Source organism: Ursus americanus, chromosome 7, assembly GCF_024610735.1.
Source record: "Ursus americanus isolate L20-20 chromosome 7, mUrsAme1.1.p, whole genome shotgun sequence".
Lineage (NCBI taxonomy): Eukaryota > Metazoa > Chordata > Mammalia > Carnivora > Ursidae > Ursus > Ursus americanus.
This window is the reverse complement of record NC_142133.1, coordinates 22983263-23004165: the sequence shown is the minus strand read 5'-3', so window position 1 is coordinate 23004165 and position 20903 is coordinate 22983263. Positions and strand designations below refer to the sequence as shown.

Below are 20903 nucleotides of genomic sequence, written 5' to 3'. Positions count from 1 at the left end.
CTGTCAAATAAATAAATAAAATCTTAAAAAAAAAAAAAAGAGTTGGATGCTTAACTGACTGAACCACCCAGGTGCCCCTGTCTTTAGGTCTTTAGTGAGTTTCTTATAGGCAGCATATAGATGGGTCTTGTTTTTTTTGTCCGTTCAGTCACCCCTATGTCTTTGGATTGGAGCGTTTAGTCCATTTATACATAAAGTAATTATCAATAGGTATATACTGATTGCCATTTTGTTAATTATTTTCTGGTTGTTTTTGTAGTTCTTCTGTGTTCCTTTCTTCTCTTGCTCTCTTCCCTGGTGATTTGATGACTTTCTTTAGTGTTATGCTTGGATTCCTTTCTCTTTACTCTTTCTGCATATAGTATAGGTTTTTGCTTTATGGTTACCATGAGGTTCACATATAACATCCTATTATATAGTAGTCTATTTTAAGCTGATCGTCGTGTGAGTTCAAAGGCATTCTAAAAGCACTACATTTTTATACCCCCATCACCACATTTTATGTATATGATATCATATTTTACATCATGTTATTTTGTGTATCCCTTAACTAGTTATTGTGGATACAGTTGATTTTACTACTTTTGTCTGTTTTTTAACCTTTGTATTAGCTCTATAAGTGATTGATCTACTGCCTTCACTGTATGCTTGCTCTTGCCAATGGATTTTTTTCTTTCTTTCTTTTTTTTTTTTTTTAAGATTTTATTTATTTGACAGAGAGAGACACAGCGAGAGAGGGAACACAAGCAGGGGGAGTGGGAGAGGGAGAAGCAGGCTTCCCACTGAGCAAGGAGCCCAATGCGGGGCTCGATCCCAGGACCCCGGGATCATGACCTGAGCCGAAGGCAGATGCTTAACGACTGAGCCACCCAGGCGCCCCCAATGGATTTTTTCTTTCATAATTTTCTTACTTCCAGTTATGGCCTTTCCTTTTCTGCTTGAAGTCCCTTTAGCATTTTTGATAGGCTGGTTGAGTGGTGTTAAACTTCTTTAACTTTTATTTGTCTGGGAAACTCTTTATTTCTTCTTCAATTCTGAATGAGAAACTAGCTGGGTATTCTTGCTCGTGGGTTTTTCCCTTTCAGTGCTTTGAATATATCATGCCACTCTCTTCTGGCTTACAAAATTTCTGCTGAAAATCAGCTGATAGTCTTACAGGTGTTTTTTTGTATGTAATTAGTTACATTTTTCTTGCTGCTTTTAAGATTCTCTCTTTATCTTTGATTTTTGATTTTTTAATTATTATGTGTCTTGGTGTGGACCTCTTTGGGTTCACCTTATGTGCGCCTCTCTGTGCTTCTAGGACCTGGGTATCTGTTTTCCACCCCCCCCCCCAGGTTAGGGAAGTTTTCAGTTATTATATCTTCAGGTAAGTTTTCTCCCTCCTTCTCTCTCTTCTCCTTCTGAGACCCCTACAGTGTGAATGGTAGCATACTTGTTGTTGTACCAGAGATCCCTTAACTTATCCTCATTTTAAAAAATTCTTTTCTTTTTGTGCTGTTCAGCTTGAATGATTTCTACTATTGTCTTTTAGATCACTGATATGTCTTCTGCATCCTCTAATCTGCTGTTGACTCTCTCTAGTACATTTTTCATTTCAATTGTATTCTTCAGCTCTGATTGGTTCTTTTTTATATTTCTATCTCTTTTCTGAATATCTCACTGAATTCATCTACTCTTCTCTCAAGTTCGGTGTACGTCTTTATGACATTACTTTAAACTCTCTATTGGGTGGATTGCTTATCTTCGTTCATTTAGCTTTTTTTTTTTTTTCCCCTCTGAGGTTTGGTCTTGTTTTTTTATTTGGAACAGATTCTTCTGTTTCTTCATTTTGTCTGACTTGTAGTGTTTATTTCTATGAATCAGATAGGTCAGTTATGTTTCCTGGTCTTGAAGGTAGTGGCCTTATATAGGAGTCTGGTGAGGCCCAGAAGCCCAATCCCCCACAGTCACTAGAATGAAACACTCCAGAAGTGTCTCCTGTATCAGCTGCATGAGCCCTCCTGTTGTGGTGGGGCCATGATTGCTGTAGGCACACTGGTGGGTAGAGTTGGCCCTGCCTGGATGGCTTAGAGGCCCAGTTGTGGCTGCTGCAGGCATGACGGTGGGGTTAGCTCCTGGTATGGTCTGGCTATGAGGCCAGGTCATTACTGTTGCTCTTCCCCCCTGTGGCTGGTGTCACTTTTGAGGGGTACTGGTCCTGGCTGAGGCTTCCTGTTGGGTGTGGCAGGATGGGAGCCTCCTTGGTGGGGCACCTGTGGGGTGGGCATATTGGGCAGGATGGGTCCCCAGGGGAATGCCAGGGCAGGGCGAGTGGTGCTAGCAAGGTCGATGGAGAATGTTAGAATTGGTACCCACCAATGTCTGGACATCTAGGCTGTACGAGGGTAAGAAAAATGGTGCCCATCAGTGCTTCCATTCCCACTGAAAGCTCCTACACATCCTTGCCCCTCTGATGCATGCCCTATAATTAGTCAATCTTCACATATGCGCCAGGCACTTTTAAAACCACTGCCTCTGTGCTGGATCTTGGAGCAAGTGAGATTGTGTGGGGCCCTTTAAGAGTGGCATTTTGGGTTGTATTGCTCTCCGGAGTTAAGCCCTGCGGATATTCACTGCCAGATGTTACGGCAGCTAGTGTTCCCAGGACAAAACCCCAGAGTGGGGTGTGCTTGATGGTCCTCAGGGAGCACCTCCACCCCTGTGATAGCCCTCTGGCTTATGGGTCGTCATGCTGGGGGTGTTGTGTCTCTGCCTCTCCTGTTCTTCTCAGTGTAGCTTTGTCTTTTTATCTTCCGCTACGGAAAAGCTGCTCTTCAGGTTTCTTCTCAGAGCAGGTTGCTCCATATGAAGCTGTGGCCCCGGCGTGGGCCTCGGAGGAGGTGGCTTAGGCTCTTCCTTCTCTGCCGTCCTCCCAACTGCCTTTCTCTGAGTGCAGCCCCTCTGCTGTCCTGACTCTTGCGAACGCCCCATAGAAGCATGGTTCTACTGCTGTGATGACTCTATCTGGTACCCATACCGCCCGTACACCATCACCTGTGGGCTCATGGCCGGGGTCACCGTCACAGCCACCACCATTCTTGTCTGGGCCAGGGAGGCCTACCTGGTGTGCAAAGACCGCCTCTGTTCCCGCTCCGACTTCAACAACTATGAGGCTGCCATCTAGAAGGTGTTGGGGAAGTTCCTGTTTGGGGCTGCAGTGAGTCAGTCGCTGATAGACCTGGGCCAAGTACACGATCGGCCATTTGTGGCCCAGCTTCCTGGCGGTGTGTGACCCCGACTCCAGCCCCATCAACTGTTCCGTCTACGTGCAGGTGGAGACGGTGTGCAGGGGAAGCCCCGCTAACCGAGTCCAGACTGTCTACTCCGGACACTCCTCCTTTGGCATGTACTGCATGATGTTCCTGGGGCTCCACGTGCAGGCACAGCTCTCCTGGAAGTGGGCACAACATCTGCGGCCCACGGTGCAGTTCTTCCTGTTGGCCTTTGCACTCTCTATTGGCTACACCCGCGGGTCTGACCACAAGCACTGGAGGGATGTCCTTGTTGGCCTCCTGCAGGGGTCGCTGGTGGCCGGCCTCGCCATTCGCTTTCAAGTCCTGGTCTCCCAGCGCTGCCTGGAGGAGGAGGAGCTGGACTGAAAGCCCAGGCTATCACGGACAGTGACCCTAGGCGAGGCTGACTGCAACCACTCTGGGTCCCTGTCTCCTGCTGTGGCAGGACCTGTCTGTGTGGCCACTGAGGGCTCAGAGCGTCAGTGTGTTCTTGTTCCTGGCAGGGCCTCCCCTGGGGTGGCCGTGAGGGCTCTGGACAGGCTCCAGGTGCCCAGTGCTGGCTGCCAGAGGGGCTTCCACTAACCTCACCTCCTGTGCCCTGGCCCGGTGGCCTAGGGTTGCCCGGGCTGCTGCAGTGTTTGGAAGGGGGATCTTGTCCTCTTAGCTCCCTCAGAACCCCCTTTTGTTGGATTGGGGGTGGCCGAGAGATCCAAATAGATGCTGTTTTTGTAAAGTGTAACGTATATGTCTATGTCGACTTTTAGTGAAATAGAGTGCTTGAAAATGACATCAGCCTCTGTTCCTTATGGCTGCATTGTTCCTACAGCAGTGGGGGAGATAATCCTTGTCGGGGCCTCAGCTGAGTTTAGGTATCAGAGTAGCTGGTTGCAATATTGTCGTTTGGAGATATAGGGAGAGCGGTGCACTCTTTGCCCTGGCCTCGGTCTGCGTGACTCTTCATCCTCGTGCTGGTTCATATTTATCACATCCTTTCATAAACTGGTAGACATTAAGAAAGAAAGAAAGAAAGAAAAGAAAGGAAAGAAAGAAAGAAAGAAAGAAAGAATGAACCCCACAAAAGTCCCAAAACAAACAAACAAAAAAAACCCTGTACTAATTGTTTTGGATTCAGTGAGGGCTAGTTATACTGTTTTTTAACTCCATCAGTTATTATAGTTATAATAACTACTATTTTCATGGGAGGTTACTAATATTATACCTCTTAACTGAGAAGCTACCATGAGAAATATCACAAATATTATTACAATTAATAACGGAGTCTTTTGATGTTTTGAACACATTATAGCATTGATTTTCAAAAAAATCCTTTTTTTCTGATTGAAAAAGTAATACTTATTCATAAAAAATTTCAAGGAGTATAGAAATAGGAAAAATTGATTACAATTTCACATCTGAAATTAGCCCCTATTTTTTAAAACTTTTATTTATTTATTTGAGAGAGAGAGTGCTAGAGTAGGGGGGAGGGACAGAGGGAAAGACTCTCAAGCAGACTCTTCCCTGAGATCATGACCCGAGCTGAGATTAAAGAGTGGTGGCTTAACTGACTGAGCCTCCCAGGTGCCCCCCAAATAACCCCTATTAACAGCTTGGGCTACCTATCTTCAGATTTTTTTTCAAAGATTGTATTTATTTATTTGAGAGATAGAGAGCGAGAGCAAGCAGGAGCAGGGGGTAGGGGCAGAGGGAGAAGCAGATTCCTCATGCAGCAGGGAGCCCAATACAAGACTCGATCCCAGGATCATGACCTGAGCCGAAGGCAGACGCTTAACTGAGTGAGCCACCCAAGCGCCCCCCTCAGATTTTTTCTATGCATATACCAACATATATAATACTTATTATTTTACTGAAATATCCTACTATACATACTTTTTTGAGTATGTTTGAAACTTGTTTCTGTTCTTTCAATACCTAAAGATACATTTAAATATCAATACCTGAAGATCCACTTTATTTAGTGACGGATTCATTATATGAATCTACCATTACTTGTCTACACCCACTTCCCTGTTGACAAACATGTACGTTACATATTATTTTTTTTACAATTATTATTTTTAAAGTTCCTTAAAAGTCACCTTAATGGCAAACAGCTACTTAAAAAATGCTAAGAGTGCCATAAGACACAAAAAGAGAAAAAAAAAATTAAAACAAGCGAGTAAATGTTTAAGCACTGATAGACCTTGGTGCATGCTGGGAATTTCTGGCCAGAGCTCTATAGACAACCTGGCCCAGCTGATGCAATTACAATGCAATCGTATGCCAGTGATGCAAGTGTGTAAAATTGCAAACAAAAGTCTTTGTTTTAAGGAACTTATGGCATACCCACTTTAGAGACTGTTCGTATTAGGGCTCTGTAGGGTTTTCAGGTTTAGAGAGGTACCTAAGGCTTTGTTGGAATCCAATGACCCAGCAAGGAAACAGCCCCCTGGGCTTCTGCCTCCCTTTCACTGTCTTTATTTTGACCAGTCAGTGGCAGCAGCCCTGAAATCTTTAACCTCTCAAACCTGGAGCAAGATTTGTATTGCAAATGGCTAAATGGATCAAGATTTAATAGAGATGAGCGTCCAGACAGAACCAGTATTAAGATTTATGTGATCTGCAACATGTCTTGAGGCTCCACCAGTTTGATTACAAAGGGAGCCGGTAGGCTTTGGGGAATACCACCTCTAATAGCTCCCTGTGCTCAACTAGGGAAGACCAGACAGATGTGATTTGGCAATGCAAAGTAAGACCTCGACTCCACGGTTGGGCCGCTCCCAGCCAGGCTTCTGCCAATGTACCCCCTTCCAAACGAGTATAAAAAGCAGGAAGTACGCTGGTGCTTGGGAACTTCACAAATGCCGTTAGCTTTGTTGAATTTGGATTCCTTTATAGGAAATGTTCTAATGTGTGTGAGTGTTGCATCATTTAGAGCCGCACGATAGTGGGACGAATGCTGCAGGTGGGACTTCAGAATAATTTTTAAAAATAAATCAGTGTGTCACTAGATATGAATAAAATGTAAGTCTGTATGACATCCCAGATGACCCACAGTGTGAGCCGGCAACAGTGACAAGGCTGCGAAGAAATTAGTAATAAGAATATTAATAGCCAACTTTTACTCAGCCCTCCATGACAGGCTCTATTCTAGGCATTTTACATGAATTTCCTCATTTAAATCTCACCAGGATCTTATGAATTTAGGTATGGTTATTATTCCCCTTTTATAATCGAAGAAGCTGAAGCATGGAGAAGTTGATAGACTGGCCCAGTGTCACATACCTAAGAAGGGTAGAGAAGTGACTCAAACCCAGGCAGTCTACCTGTGGAGTCTGCACCGCCAGCCACTGGTATGTCTGAGAAATTTAAAACTTCAAAGTCAAGGTCAGATCGACCAAGGTGCAGCGAGCACCCCCAGAGCCCTGATAAGGTCTTGCAATACCATCTCCCATTAAAAGGAGCCAGGCTGATTCATGTCTCGGGCAGGAAATGAACAAGAGAAACTCGAAGCATCTTGTCATATGGATAGTTGAGGAAGCTATCAAAGACTACAAGGTTTGTTTCAAAAGAACCCAAGAGCCAACCCAATGACGTTCCCACTGGCCAAAGATGGGACTTTTTGAGCATTAAGAGGATAATAAATGGCAATAAGTTGAAACATCAAATAAGTTTAAGTCTCTGAGTTCGTAATGATGCTCAAAAAATCGGTCCCATCTAGAAGATGCCTGGGAGGCAATTCATTATTGATTTGAAAACTGTATATAAATTCCATTATTTTTTCTGACCTTTTGATGTCACTTGTATCCCTGGGTAACTGAATAATGCACGAGGTGAAGCTCGTCTCTATAGAAGGTGTTCCAGCTGCTAACTGACGAAGGAATGATGAAATTAGAGTAACACCTTTCTGCAACTCCCTAAGAACTAATGTGTCTCGACCCTGAACGTCACTGATTGTTTATAACAAAACGAAAGAAGAGACAACCAAACAATATGTACCTCTTCATGGAGAAAGGAAGAACATACCAACGCCCATGAAAAAGTCCTGCCAAAAAATCCAAATCTCATCGAACTGCTCATTCCAACTCCCAATTTCAGAAAGTACAGAGGACAGACGAACATGTTACACTCTACTCTGGGAATACAAACAGCAAATAACCAGACTGTGGGAAACTCTACAGGACAAAGGACCTCATTTTTTCAGTAAATAGTTTATAAGAAACAAAGAGAGAAGAGGAAGCCTATAGATTAATAGAAGAGACTCAAAAGGCATATCAACCAATGGCAATGTGTGGGTATTATTTAGATCTTAATTTTTTTTTCAGACTGTAAAGAAATTGCATTTATGAAAGAATTGATAATTTGACCAGTGACTGAATATTTGGTAATGTTAAAGAGCTATTGCAAATATTTTGAGGTGTAATTATATATATGTTTATGTATATATATGTACATATACATATATATGTGTATGTATATATATTTATTTATTTATTTTTTAGGTCTTCACTTTTACCGATGACATAGTATGCTCCCTCTGGGATTTGCTTCTAGATAATATGCAATGAAGTTGGGGGTAGAGGTGAAACAGAATTGACTGTGAGTTGATAATTATTGAAGTAGATAATGGGTACATATAGGTTTATTAATGTTCTTTCCACCATTGTATATGTTTGAAAATTTTAAATAAAATGTGGTTTTTAAATGCAGCAACTAATTTGGGGGCTACACAAGGTACACACTATTTCTGATCAAAGAATACCTGAGTTATTTAGCCCTAGATACTTTCCGTGTTAAGATGAAACAAACTTCACACTCATGACTTTAACGTATGCCTTTCCTGAGCTATGCAATGGAATAAAGAGATTAATTTGAGTAGCTATTGTTATATTAAAACATGAGATCCTTGAGCTAGAAATAGGAAGATAAAAACCAGATGGTACTGTGAGGAAATATCATCAGCGATAATTTGTAATAGTTTGGTAGCTATTGTTTGAAGAGATTCATTTACCGTTTAAATGCTAGCATTTTAAGTTCAAATTGATGAATTGCCCTTAAATCTTCACCACAAAGTCACAAACATTTGTTACGGTTCTACTCTGTGCTAGGTGCTGGGACTCCAGAAATGTTTCTGCCTCTCATGGGAAAAAAAGGAACATGGGACACCACCAACCCTAATCAGAAACGGGTGGGGATAGGAGAGAGGGTGCAAGGAGATACTGTAGCTCCGCGCTGGGGTTCGGTCCAGCTGGAGCGCTGAGAGTTGGAGAAATAGCTTTTGGGCTTGTGTTAGGCAGAGAAAAGGACTGGGTGAAGGGCTCTCTCGTGGGGGGAGTTCCGTGTGGCCGAAGTGATGAGTAGGAGTGGTGAGAGCGACAAGCCTCCGCCTGTCGTCCTTGGCTTTGCAGACCCCACCCACTTCCCTGGGAATTTTTCATGTTCTAACCTGTATGCTAATGACTCAGAAATCCTTATCTTCCCTCTTGGCCCCTATCCTGAGCTCCATCCCCAAATGCCTATGCTTTATTATGGATTTCACTGCAAAATCCTCGTGTCCCAAAACCCTACTCGTTATTTTCCCCATAAACCTACTGTCTTTCTCCTGTAGCCACTATCGATGCAGGCATCCAAGATACAGACCTTGGAGAGCTAGGTGCCTGTGTGTCTGGCACCTCCACATGTGATAGCCCACTTTCTACAGGTCTCCTGCAGCCACCACCTCCCCCTCACCTCCCCTGTCGCCCACGGCTGTTGCCAGCTTCAAGCCTCACCGTCTCTCAGACAATAGCAGTGGTCTTCCTCTTCCAGCTGCTTTCCACTCCAACCTATGTTCTCTTCTGCTTTCAGAGTCTCAGTGTTCCCAAATTTCCCTCACAAGAAATACATGGAGTGCTCATGAAAATGCAGATTCCCAGGCTTCCTCTGGACATTTTGATTCTGTGAGTCTAGGTTGGGACCCTGAAATAGTATTATCCTCAGGGAAGTTTGAAAAATGCTGTTGGAACACCCAACTCTGGTACGTATCCTTGTAAGACCTCCACATAGCACTGCTTTTTTAAAAATTTATTTTTTAAAGCTCCATGCCCAACATGGGGCTTGAACTCATGGCCCTTAGATCAGGAGTTACATGCTCTACTGACTGAACTGACCAGCCACCCCCGATACAGCAGTGTTTTAAACCACTTATTTAAAGTGATTTCCCGTAAGAAATATAGTTTACATTGCAAAGCAGGACATACACATATTTATACATGCAGAAAGAAATGAATGTCCACAAACCAACTTCTTCTCCTCTGTTCTATTTCACTTTAAAATAACGATAAAGTCCAAGTTCCTAGCTTGTTTTGTCACATTCTAGCTCATATTCACATTCTGCAAATACTTCTGTATTAAATTGCTTCATGGCCATGACTTACTCTCCACACGATGTACCTTCTGTCTAGACCTTCTCTTGGCCTCTTGTTCACTTGGTGAGCTTTTTCTTTCTTCAAGTCTTTGGTCGGATATCATGTCCCTTGTGTAATCTCCCCTAAGCCCCAGAGCCACCGCGAAGGGCTTTGGCCCAGGTGCTCCTTGTGCAATTTGCACACAGCTAAATTAGTATCAAGCATCTCCTTCCGTACCCTGAAGTTACCTGCTCACCATGCTTGTCACTCGAATTCACCACACTCCTTGACTGTCAGGAGCCTTTTGTGAGCTGTTTCTAGAAGGGGCCTGCCACAGAATGAAAGTGTGATAAACCACAGCCCAGGGGCCTGCGTGAAGGAACGAGCTGGGGTGTGATCCAAGGAGTGTTATTGCAGAGCTCGGATAGGAGACAGAGCGGGAAAGTCGCTTCTGGTCAGGTTGAGAAAGAGGCCTACATGTAATGCTGGAAGACTCGGACTTTATCTTCCAACTAAAGCAGAGGTGTTGTTCCTAAGTGGGGTTAGAGCAAGGATATGAACGATGAGAGTTGTATTTTAGGAAGACAGCTCTGATAGTGTGGTGCTGGGTGCTGAGAAGGGACTGGGAGTGTAGACCAGAGGCCATTGGGATGATGACAACAAGTGGGGTTGGGGAGAGACCCTGGTACCACTAGGAGAGGCCCAGTGACTGGCAGGGTGTTAGGCATGAGAGAGTGAAGAATCAAAAATAATTTGGAACTCAGCCAAGGGATCAAGGGCCACATCAATAGTGATAAGTCATGTCAATAGTATGGACCTTTGATATGGTGTGCTAAAAATGGCACTTGACCTCTCTGGTCTTTCTCCCAATAACCCATAGCTGCAGTCTCATCATGAGAAAAACAACAAGACAAATCCCAGTTGAGAGACATTCTACAAAATACCTGGCTAGTAGTCCTTAAAACTGCCAAGGTTGTCAAAAACAAGGAATTTCTAAGAAATTACAGCCAAGAGGAGCCAGAGAAGACGTGACTAAGTGCACTGTGGTACCTTGGATGGGATCGTAGAACAGAAAACAAAAGCAAAAACAAAAACATTAGGAATCTGAATTAAGTGTTGACTTTAGTTAAATGGGTGTCAACATTGGTCTGTTAATTGTAGCAAATGTACCCCACTGTCTAATAAAACAGACTTGGAGGCTGTGATGAGCATAATGGTGTCGTGTAGATGTTTCATGTCATATGGATGATGATGATGTGGAAAAGGCAGAGGCGGCCTCGCGTGGAGTAGAGGGCCATTCTGAGACCATCGTTATTTCGTTGGTATTCAAAATCTGAAGCTTCTTACTTGAATGTTCTTGCTACGTATCTCTTACTTCCACTTCTGGATATTCATACTCTAGTCTATGTCAAGTCTATTCATTCCCTGCCTGCCCTGACTCCAAGGTAACTGTCAGGTCTTACATAGGCACAAACGTGATCCCCTGTGCCTGGAATGTTACTCCACCAGGTTATGCCTCAGTTGCCTCTTCTTGATCATTCAGCTCAACCCTTCCCTCCCCAGGAAGCCTTCTTGCACTACCAGATCTCAAGTAGCCCCTCCCATCACTCCAGGTTGCATCCCCTGTTGTGTTTTCTTCATGGCTCTTATCCCGGTCTAAAATTCACTTGTTTGGTTACTTGCCTACTGTCTGTGGCTAACCCTCCCATTAGAATCAAAGTCCCATCATGAAGGTGGGACCTCGTGTGCTTTAGCCATGCTTCTTTCCGCAGCCCGGGAACAGTACCTGGGGAGGCTCAGGACATCTCCTCTGAATGAATTCAGGGAAAACGCTGTCTTTGTTAGCTCACGTTGCTCTAACAAAATACCGTAACCTGGATGGTTTCAACATCAGACATTTATTTCTCACCATTCTGAAGGCGGGAGGTCCCAGATAAAGGTGCTGTCAATATGGTTCCTAGTGAAAGCGTTCTTCCTGGCTTGCAGATGGCTTTCTTCTTGCTGTGTCCTTACATGGCAGAGAGAGAGAGAGAGAGAGAGATTATGACTCCATCCACTGAAGCCCCATCTCCTCTGCTACCCAGGTGCACTGGTGTCGGATTGTGGTGATTGCGGGAGAATGGACTCTTTTATGGTATTTCCATGTCCCTCTCATATTTCTTTAAAAATGAAAAGTAAGAAATTTTTTCCTTTATAATTGCTTCTCCAATTTTTTTTTCCTTAGATGAAGCAAACCGTACAAGCCACAAACACATATCTAAATGAAGCTGATTTTTTTCCTTGGCAGATCTTACAGAGGAGTTAGCTGAAGGGCCCTCAGACTGTCTTTCTCTGCCTGGAATCAGGGGAGGGACCAATCAGAGTTGGCCACATTTACCCTTTTATCCTTTTCCTCTTAGCGATTTTTTCTTTTCCTCCTTTTCTTGTCTTTGACTCTCTCCTAATCAGCCTGGTCTGGTGGGGAGAGAGCTGTGGGTGTCCTGGCTCCTCCTGGTCTCAGGAGAGACACAGGACATGCCGTGGGGCTTGCTCCAGGGGAAGTGTCACCTCTACACTGTGCTGGGGGATCACTTTTGGGTTATGAGAGCCAGGAGCTCCCTCAACCACAATAAACACCTTTCTGGCAACACAGGAGAATGACACTCTCTTGGGGCCCAAGGAGGTTATTGCTTAATTTATTCAAAATGTATATATGTGTGTGTGTGTGTGTATAAGAATACATACATGTCTAAGTACACACATACGTGAGTAAAACATTTCGAGTTCAATGGTATTTCAATTATATTTCTGAGCACTTCAACTATAAAATTCATTGAACTAAGTATTTTTTTAAGATTTTATTAATTAATTATTTATTTGAGAGACAGCACGAGCGGGGGGGGGGGGCTGGTGACGGCAGAGGGAGAGGGAGAGAATCCCAAGCAGACTCCCTCCTGAGTGCAGAGCCGGCCCCTGGGTTGGATCCCAGAACCCTGAGATCACGACCTGAGCCAAAGTCAGACACTTAACTGCCTGAGCCACCCAGGCGCCCCTGAACTAAGTATTTATAGGTATTTACTAGGAACAGATACAAATTCTGTTTATATATTTAAAAAACCATACGCAACAGTCCTTTACTACCAGAGCTATCACAGCAGCCTGCAGGCTCGTGAAATGCATCCCGGGCTGGCAGAGCACGGTTCCCGTCAACCGGAATAAGGCAAGGCCCTCACCGTCTGCTGTTTATACACACACGTACACACACACACACACACACACACACACACACACACAGATACACACATGGTTATTTAGGTCAGTTATCAGACCCAGTAAGCAGCATTGAATTGAGAACAGAAAAAGTAAATTTTGTAGTCACTGATTGTGGTTCACGACTAAAGGTCACGCTGAAAGGTTTGACCCTTTGGGAAAAGGTCTGAAGAGAAGAGAAAAATGGCAAGAGCAGAACATTTCAGAGAGGTCTGAAAAGGGACAGAACTGGATCCCTGGAAAGAGCGAAGCCTGTGTCTTATCTGCACTTGCCCGGGCCTCTGCCAGCTCGGTGAGGACTCCGCCTTTCCCAGGGGAGCCTGCAGGGCACCTGCAGGTACGGCTGGTCCGGTTTACCCGACTTAGGGGGAGCCGTCATGACCAAACTCTGACGCCTGAGGCTTCAACCGGACGCTGCAGTTCGGGATGGTTTTGGGGAGACAGAAGGCAGGAAACAGGTGAAACTCAGCTGCGTTCATTCCACGGGTTCTGCGGAGCCCCATTCTGTGCCAGGGACTGTTCTAGGAGCGGCAGATAAGAGTCTCTCCCTTCATGGAGCTCCCGAATGGGGAGAGAAAGATGAAAAATGCAAATCAAACCACAAATAAGAGTTATGAGGAATAAAACAGAGTAAAGGCTAGAGAGTGGCTGGGGGGACAGAAGTTCAGGGACTGCGGCAGCCTGGCAGAAATTTAAGGGGAAAGCACCATAGGCGGAAGAGTAGCAAGTACAAAGGCTCTGAAGCAAGAAACAGCATCGTGTGTGTGTGTGTGTGTGTGTGTGTGTGTGTGTGTGTGTGCGCACGCGCGCGCGTGCTTGCTTATGTGCGTGAGTATAGAAAGGGGCCAGTGTACCTGATGCCCCATGAATGCAGGGAGTGTGGAAGGAAATGAGGTCAGGGAGGTGAGCAGGGCCAGGTCAGTTGGGGCCCCAGAGACCACAGTGGGGGGGTGGGGGTTGAATTGCAGTGCAACAGTGGATGACGGTAAAGTGTGCAGTGATAAGTTCTGACTTGGACACACGCACATTCTTACCTGTCTGTTACTGCTAGGTAGAAGAAAGGGCGCTGGGACCAGAGTAGAGGCAGGATGACTAGTAAGGAGGTTCTTATACTAGTTCAGTTGAGGAATGGTGGCTGATACTTCGGTGGGATCAGTGAAACAATAACCAGTATTGGGAAGACAGTGGGGATTAGTGTCTTGAAGACTGTCTCCAACATCCTGAAAATACTTCCAGAATTATATAAGGAAAATGTGGGATGGAGGTCAGTGAGTGTGTTCAGGTGGGTGGTAAAGGTCAGATCTCTCCCTGCCTTGGAATCAATCATGGGTGGGGGCTTGCTGGCTCAGGGCCGTCCTTATTTCTTGAGGGGATGCTTTGCTCACAGGGTCTTTTGCTGGAGTTAAGAGATAAGCTAGAAAGAAGAACTTAATCAATTAGAAAATTTCAGGTCAGAGCGGAGGTAGTGGAAGTCCTTTTTCAAAATGTCCAGGCTTGGGATGGTCTTGGAGGTGGGCCTGGCGGGGCTTGCTGCTGTGGTGAATGAGAGAGAGAATTCCAGGATGCCTTGTCGTTCGGGGCTTCAGCCGCTGTGTGGGTGTGGGGCTGGTAACGAGATGAGGAAGATGAATGGAAGAGCCTGTTGGGAGGAGTCGGGTTTGGTTTGGGTGGTTTTAAATTTGAGTAATCTGCTAGATATTACCAGGAGGACTTGGGGAGGCAATTGGCTCCAAGCTCAGGGCTGGAGAAGGGTCTTTGGGAATCATTAGCTGCAATCTCCTTGCCCCTTAGAATGGCCTCGAAGCCCTTCCCCACATTTCGTGGAACTCGAAAGCCCTCATGATGATTTGGTAGAATCATCTTGGTAGACAGGGAGGAAGTGGGGCTTCATTCCTTGTCGCCTCTAGCTCCAGCTTCTGTCTGTTTGGAATCAGTGCAGTTTATCCTCTGCAGCACTCTTCCCTCGCAGAGGGAGTTGAGCCACTTCCTTGATGTCCATAGTCAGTCAAGCTGTTGAGTGTGTAGGAAACAGCACTACAGATTTGCTGGAGACAGAGGGGAGTGTGCATGTTTGGGGACAATGTGGGGTAATACTATAGTGACATGAATAATATTTTTTAAATACCATCAATAATAGTAAATGGAATACTAGTCTTCCCTGTTTTCAAAATGTGTTAGATTGCTGTATGTGAGGCATATTTTAGGATATTTCTTCTTTTTTAAAAGATTTTATTTATTTATATGAGAGAAGGATAGCACGAGCATGGGAAGAGAGGCAGAAGCAGACTCCCCAGTGAGCAGGGAGCCCAATGTGGGGCTGGATCCCAGGACCCCGGGATCACAACCTGAACCGAAGGCAGGGGCTTAACCAGCTGAGCCACCCAGGGGCCCCTTTTCTTTCTTTTTTCTTTTGTAAGGATACTTCTATGACCTTATTATGTCTCGCGTTCCCAGCTCCTGGACTTTTCCAGGTAGAGGAACTACACACCTTCCACCCAAGCCCCACCCTACCCCCAAGGCAGCTCCAGATCCATTTTTATATATTCAAATCAGAATACACTCAGAAAAAAATGAGAGAACTCAGGAAAAAAATGAGAGAACTCAGAAAAAAAAGCTTTCGTTAAGCCAATCTCTCTTTAGAAAACATTTGCTGTTTACAGAAAGTAAGCCTTTCTCAATTTTAACAATCCTATCCTTGACCCCGTGTGCCTATTCGGATATCCAGGCAGCTTCCCTACCCCCAGGGTGGGGGGCAGGGGGGATTCAGTTTACGTGCCCCTCCCCAGCCGCTGATCACAGTAATGAGGAAAATAGTCTATGTCCCAGGAGTCCCAGGGGGCATCTTTTTTTTTTTAAGATTTTATGTATTTGACACAGAGATTGAGAGAGAGAGTGTGTGGGGGCGGTGGGGGGGAAGGAGCAGGGACAAGCAGACTCTGTGCCAAGCACAGAGCCAGACATGGCGCTCAATCCCAGGACACTGAGGTCATGACCTGAGCCGAAATCAAGAGTCAGACGCTTCAACCACTGAGCCCCCCAGGGGCGTCTTTTTACCACACACCTGGACTAAGTCCCCTTGGCCTCAGGACTACAGGCCTTTGCAGAACAGCGAGGGGGACAGCCCCAGAAGGCATTTTGCTCTAGAAAAGACTTGTACCTCAAGTGCTTCTGCATTTCACAGATTTAGGAAATGACAGCTAAAAACAGAAATAGCTGAAGCACCAGACACGCAGTTGCTACCGTTTGCTTAGCTGGAGTAGAACATCTCTGCTGTTTCAACACTGAACTGTGAGCGCATCCAGGCAAGAGACAGATACGCGACTGACACGTCCATTCATGCAGCTAAGGCAGGAGAGCGGCTGGGTTGATCGAAGTGGGATGTGACCGGAAAGAACTGGAGAAGCAGGAAAGTCACAGTCCAGGTTCTGTGGCTTCAGTGCCAAAGCAGAGACCCTCCTCTCACCCTGGAGTGTGGGTTTAACAGCGCTGTCCTGGGGGGAGGGTATTTTAATAGCACACTCTGTTAGTACCAGCTTTTAGTACTCATATGGATGCTTAAGTCAGTGATAGATAATGTGCTAGGGCTTCAGTTTTCTAAGCCCCTTGTTTCCTTTGTAGTGGCCTGAGATAGAAGAACCCTAAAGACAACCTTGTTCTTGGGCTATCGTCTGGCCAGAGGATGGGAAATCAGATAAGGTTTTAAAGGCCTCCCCTTAGAACAATGTTGCCCCATGAGGATCCATTTGGGGTTGGTGTCCTGCTGTCGTAGGACTCTACCGTTTTAGCTGTCTCTCTCCTTTCCTCTGTTCCTCCCTCTGTGTCTCTGTTCCTCTGCTTTCGGGAGAGTCTTGTCTTTCTCGCTTTCACCAAATCAAGTAGTCATTTTTAATGTACTTTGCCCCCCAGATGTTTTGAGGAAAGGTGTGGACCCTCACCTAAGGAAAATGTCTGTACAGGAACAAACATTGTCAGGGTCAAAGTCTTGCCATGAACCCCATGTCAAGGACCCTGCCCTGAAGGACGACACAGTGGTTGCAGGACGTGGGGAGGGGGCTAGAAGCCCTGGCTTATAGTCATGAACTTGCTCCTTTGATGGGGCAAAGACACCGCTGTGGGAAGACGCGCTCTGGCTGCCGCGTGGGGCCCCGGCAACTCTCCTTCCTGCTTCTTCGTCCGTAAACGTGGCAAGTCTTCCCAGTCCCTTGTCCGTAAAATGAGGTGCTTGGATTCGATGACTTCTAAGGTACCTTCTAACCATGATTCCCTGTTTGTCCTTCCTGCTCAATCCCGGATCGTGTACCATTGACCATTAGATCCAGGGAGTGCCCTGCTCTGACCGTCTTCCACATAGAGCTCTCCTGACAGAACGTGTGAGAAAAGAATATACAACAAAGGGTTTGCATAGGACATGAGTTAGTCCAAGTCAAAAACTATTTAAAGAATATCATCAAAGCACCTAACAGCTCATCCAAAAGAATGCCCGTGGGTTTGAGTTTTTAACTAGACAGACTTCACGCAGACCAAGCGGGGAAGTCGTCATTCCCGCTTCGCCTTCCTTCCCTCTGTCCTGGGATACTCGCGGGGTTCCTTCTGTGGGCTGTGCCTCGAGTTCGTCTCTGCTTCCCAGCCGCACGCATCCTGCCTGGGACAAGGGAGCTCGAAGCATGAAGTGAGCCTGTCAGAACTGCTCCAGCTGTACGGACAAGGCCTTGGGCAGCCGCCCCAACACACGATCTTCAAACGTCACACACAGTCCAGCAGCTTCCTGGGCCACGTCTGTGAAGAGCTCTAACATTCTAGAACCATGGCTTTGTAGGAGGAGAGAAGGGGAATGAAGCTGTCGTCCTCCTTGCAAATGCAAGTATATGTATTTATAAATTATTTGGAAAACTTCAGAGAGTTAAGAAAATTACACACCCAGCTGCTTGACGAACACTTTAAAAATCCCGGAAATACAAATTATTGGCAAGAATCTGGAGCAAAGGATACTCTTGTAGGCTGCTGTAGCAGTAGGAGTTGGTGTAACCATTTTGGAAAGCACTTTGGCTGTATCTAGGATAACTGAAACTCTGCATATACTATCATCAGCCGTCGCCTTCTGTAGAAATCCTCACACATGGGTGCAGAGGTACCCGAACAATGGTCTTTGCATCATCATTTTTAATTGTGGAAAAAATGGAAACAACCTTAACGGGCATCAGCAGGATTCAGATTTGAAAAATGGGGATGTTCAACAGCAGTAAAAGAGACTAAATTGCACTCTATGTATAAATAGAAATAAATCTCAAAAACAAATTGTAGACTATTTTCAGCATGATACCATTTATATGAAGTTTAAAAAATGCAAACCTATGTATATGTTGTTTTGGAGAGATCCACGTGTTGTAAAACACATCCGTAACGCTGAAAAGACAACGATTGCTAACGGTGTGTAGAACGGCTGGAAATCTCGTCAAAGGCTAGTGGTGTGTACGTCAGTACAACCACTTGGGAAGCTATTTGGCACTTTTCAGTAAAATTGAATTTATGCAGATATGTGACCCAGCGATTCTAATTCGAGGTATATGCCAAGCAGAACTACATATGTAGGGCGCCTGGGTGGCACAGCGGTTAAGCGTCTGCCTTCAGCTCAGGGCGTGATCCCAGCGTTCTGGGATCGAGTCCCACATCAGGCTCCTCCGTTATGAGCCTGCTTCTTCCTCTCCCACTCCCCCTGCTTGTGTTCCCTCTCTCGCTGGCTGTCTCTGTCTCTTTCAAATAAATAAATAAAATCTTTAAAAAAAAAAAAAAAAAGAACTACATATGTAGATGGACCGAGACTCACGTTCAAGCACGTTCATAGCCCTGTTCACCGTATCCCCGAGCTGGAAACAACCCAGAGTGTTATCTGGAGGCTGGATACACCAATGGTATGCCTTTTGAGACCATGGGATGCTACGCACCAGCGGCACAGCTGCACAAAGTAGTGGATTAATTGCACAAATCTATTGTAGAACAGAGGAGGCCGGGTACAAAAAAACACATATAAGAGAATTTCACTTATGTAAAGCAGAAAAGCAGGCAAAATCGGTGGGCGGTGATAGACTTCTGGATGGTGGTAACCTTTATGGGGAAGGTGTTGGCTGGGAAGGGTCCCCAAGGGGCTTCTGAGATGCTAGTCAGGTCCCATTTCTTGCTCTCAGTAACTGTGACCTGGGGGTATTCGTTTTGTGAAAATGTGTTAAGTTGTAAATGTCTAATCTGAGTAGCAGGCTGTACTTTAGTCAAAGTTAAAAAAACAAACCAAACCCTTACTTGTGGACAGTGTTTAGTTCTGGAACTTGCTACACAGCTTTGGATTCCTGGGCAATAAGCCAGGCACCTTCATCTTTATGTGCTTCCAATGTAGATTAATTGAGAAATTGAATTAAATTAAATTAAAATAGCTGCTATCCTTGAGGACCTGTGGCATTTCTGTCTGTGATATATGTTTGTTACAAGGGGCTTGATTTCAGAAGATTGACTTTTCTTGGCTCTGTTGTCTATTAACTCTACAATCTTGGACATGTCATGAGAACTGTCTGGCCTTGGGGCACCTCAGTCAGTTAAGTGTGTGACTCTCGATTTTGGCTCAGGTCGTGATCTCAGGGTCATGAGATCAAGGAGCCCCAAGTCGGGCTCTGTGTTCAGCGAAGAGTCTGCTTGAGATTTTTTCCCTTCCTCTCACTCTGCCCTTCCCCTTGCTCGCTCACTCTCTCTCAATAAATAAGTAAAATCTTAAAAAAAAAAAAAAGGAATCCTCTGGCCTTAATTTTGGCCCTTCGAGGACTACAAGGATGGATTGTTGTGAAGATCACACAAGATGTATCCACGAACTTACTTTGTAAGCCTTAAGGAGCTCCAAATTCAATTTATTATGACCCAACAAATGTATAGCAAGATGATATTCATGGCTCATAACGTCTACTGCTAGGGGCTGGGGCCTTTACAAAATGCACCAAAGGATGGAATGAGTTCAGACAGGCTCTGAAATACAAATTCCTTTGTGTGTGTGTGTGTAGATTGGAGAAGGATTTCATGTCAGATTTATGTGTCGGCTTGGTTGATGCTGGTGCCTAGTTGTACCCTCAAGTATGTTTAGAGGTTGCTGTGAGGTATTTTTTAGATGTGATTAACATTTAAATCAGTAGACTTTGAGTAAAGCAGATCACCCTTCCTGTGAGTGGACATGATCTAATCAGTCGAAAGCCTTAAGAGGAAATACTGAGATCCTGCCAAAGAAAGAAATTCTGCCTCCAGTCTGCCTTTGACTCAAGACACCCGCATCCACCCTTTCCAGGGTCTCAAGTCTGCCACTTGCTCTGAGATTTCAGACCCCGCCAGCCCCCACAACTGCACGAGCCATCTCCTGACCACCAATCTCTCTGTACATCCTATTGATTCTCTCTCTATGAAGAAACCTGACTCCCAGGTTAGGTAAAGGGAAGAGGAGAGGAGGGGGAGGAAATTCTGTATGGCTGTTAGAAAAGAGAGGCTCCAGTGCCCATTTTACAAAGTGAATCCTGCAGGCTTGGGGGAGCTGCTCTATCCAGGTTACATATGGAAGCACAACTTCTCTTACAATCCCCTTCGTTTTGTATTATTTAAGTGAAGGTATAGGTTTGCCTATTTTAAAAAAACAACGACGGTATTTTTCCTTCCTCTGTGTGTGTGTGTGTGTGTGTGTGTGTGTGTGTGTATCTCTCTACTTTAAACATACTTGAGATCATTCTGCACTTAGAGATTCGCATCCTGCTTTTGTTAGTATGTTCACATGCAAGCATTTTTCTGTGTTGTGACCACTGTCACAGACATCACTTTTAACGGCTGCATATCCAACCTATTGATATTAATTTATTTACTCCTCTCTTTATTGTTAACCTTTGGTGGTTATTGATATGTCGATTGTTGTTACTGTTGTTTTAAATTATAATGCAGTGAGAAAGACAATTATCATACGGTTTCACTTATTCATGGA

General features: G+C 45.0%; 1 pseudogene; it reads left to right on the top strand.

The window, feature by feature from the left end:
- Positions 1-724: 724 nt before the first annotated feature.
- Positions 725-7687, top strand: LOC123785933 (phospholipid phosphatase 2 pseudogene; annotated as a pseudogene).
- Positions 7688-20903: the final 13216 nt, after the last annotated feature.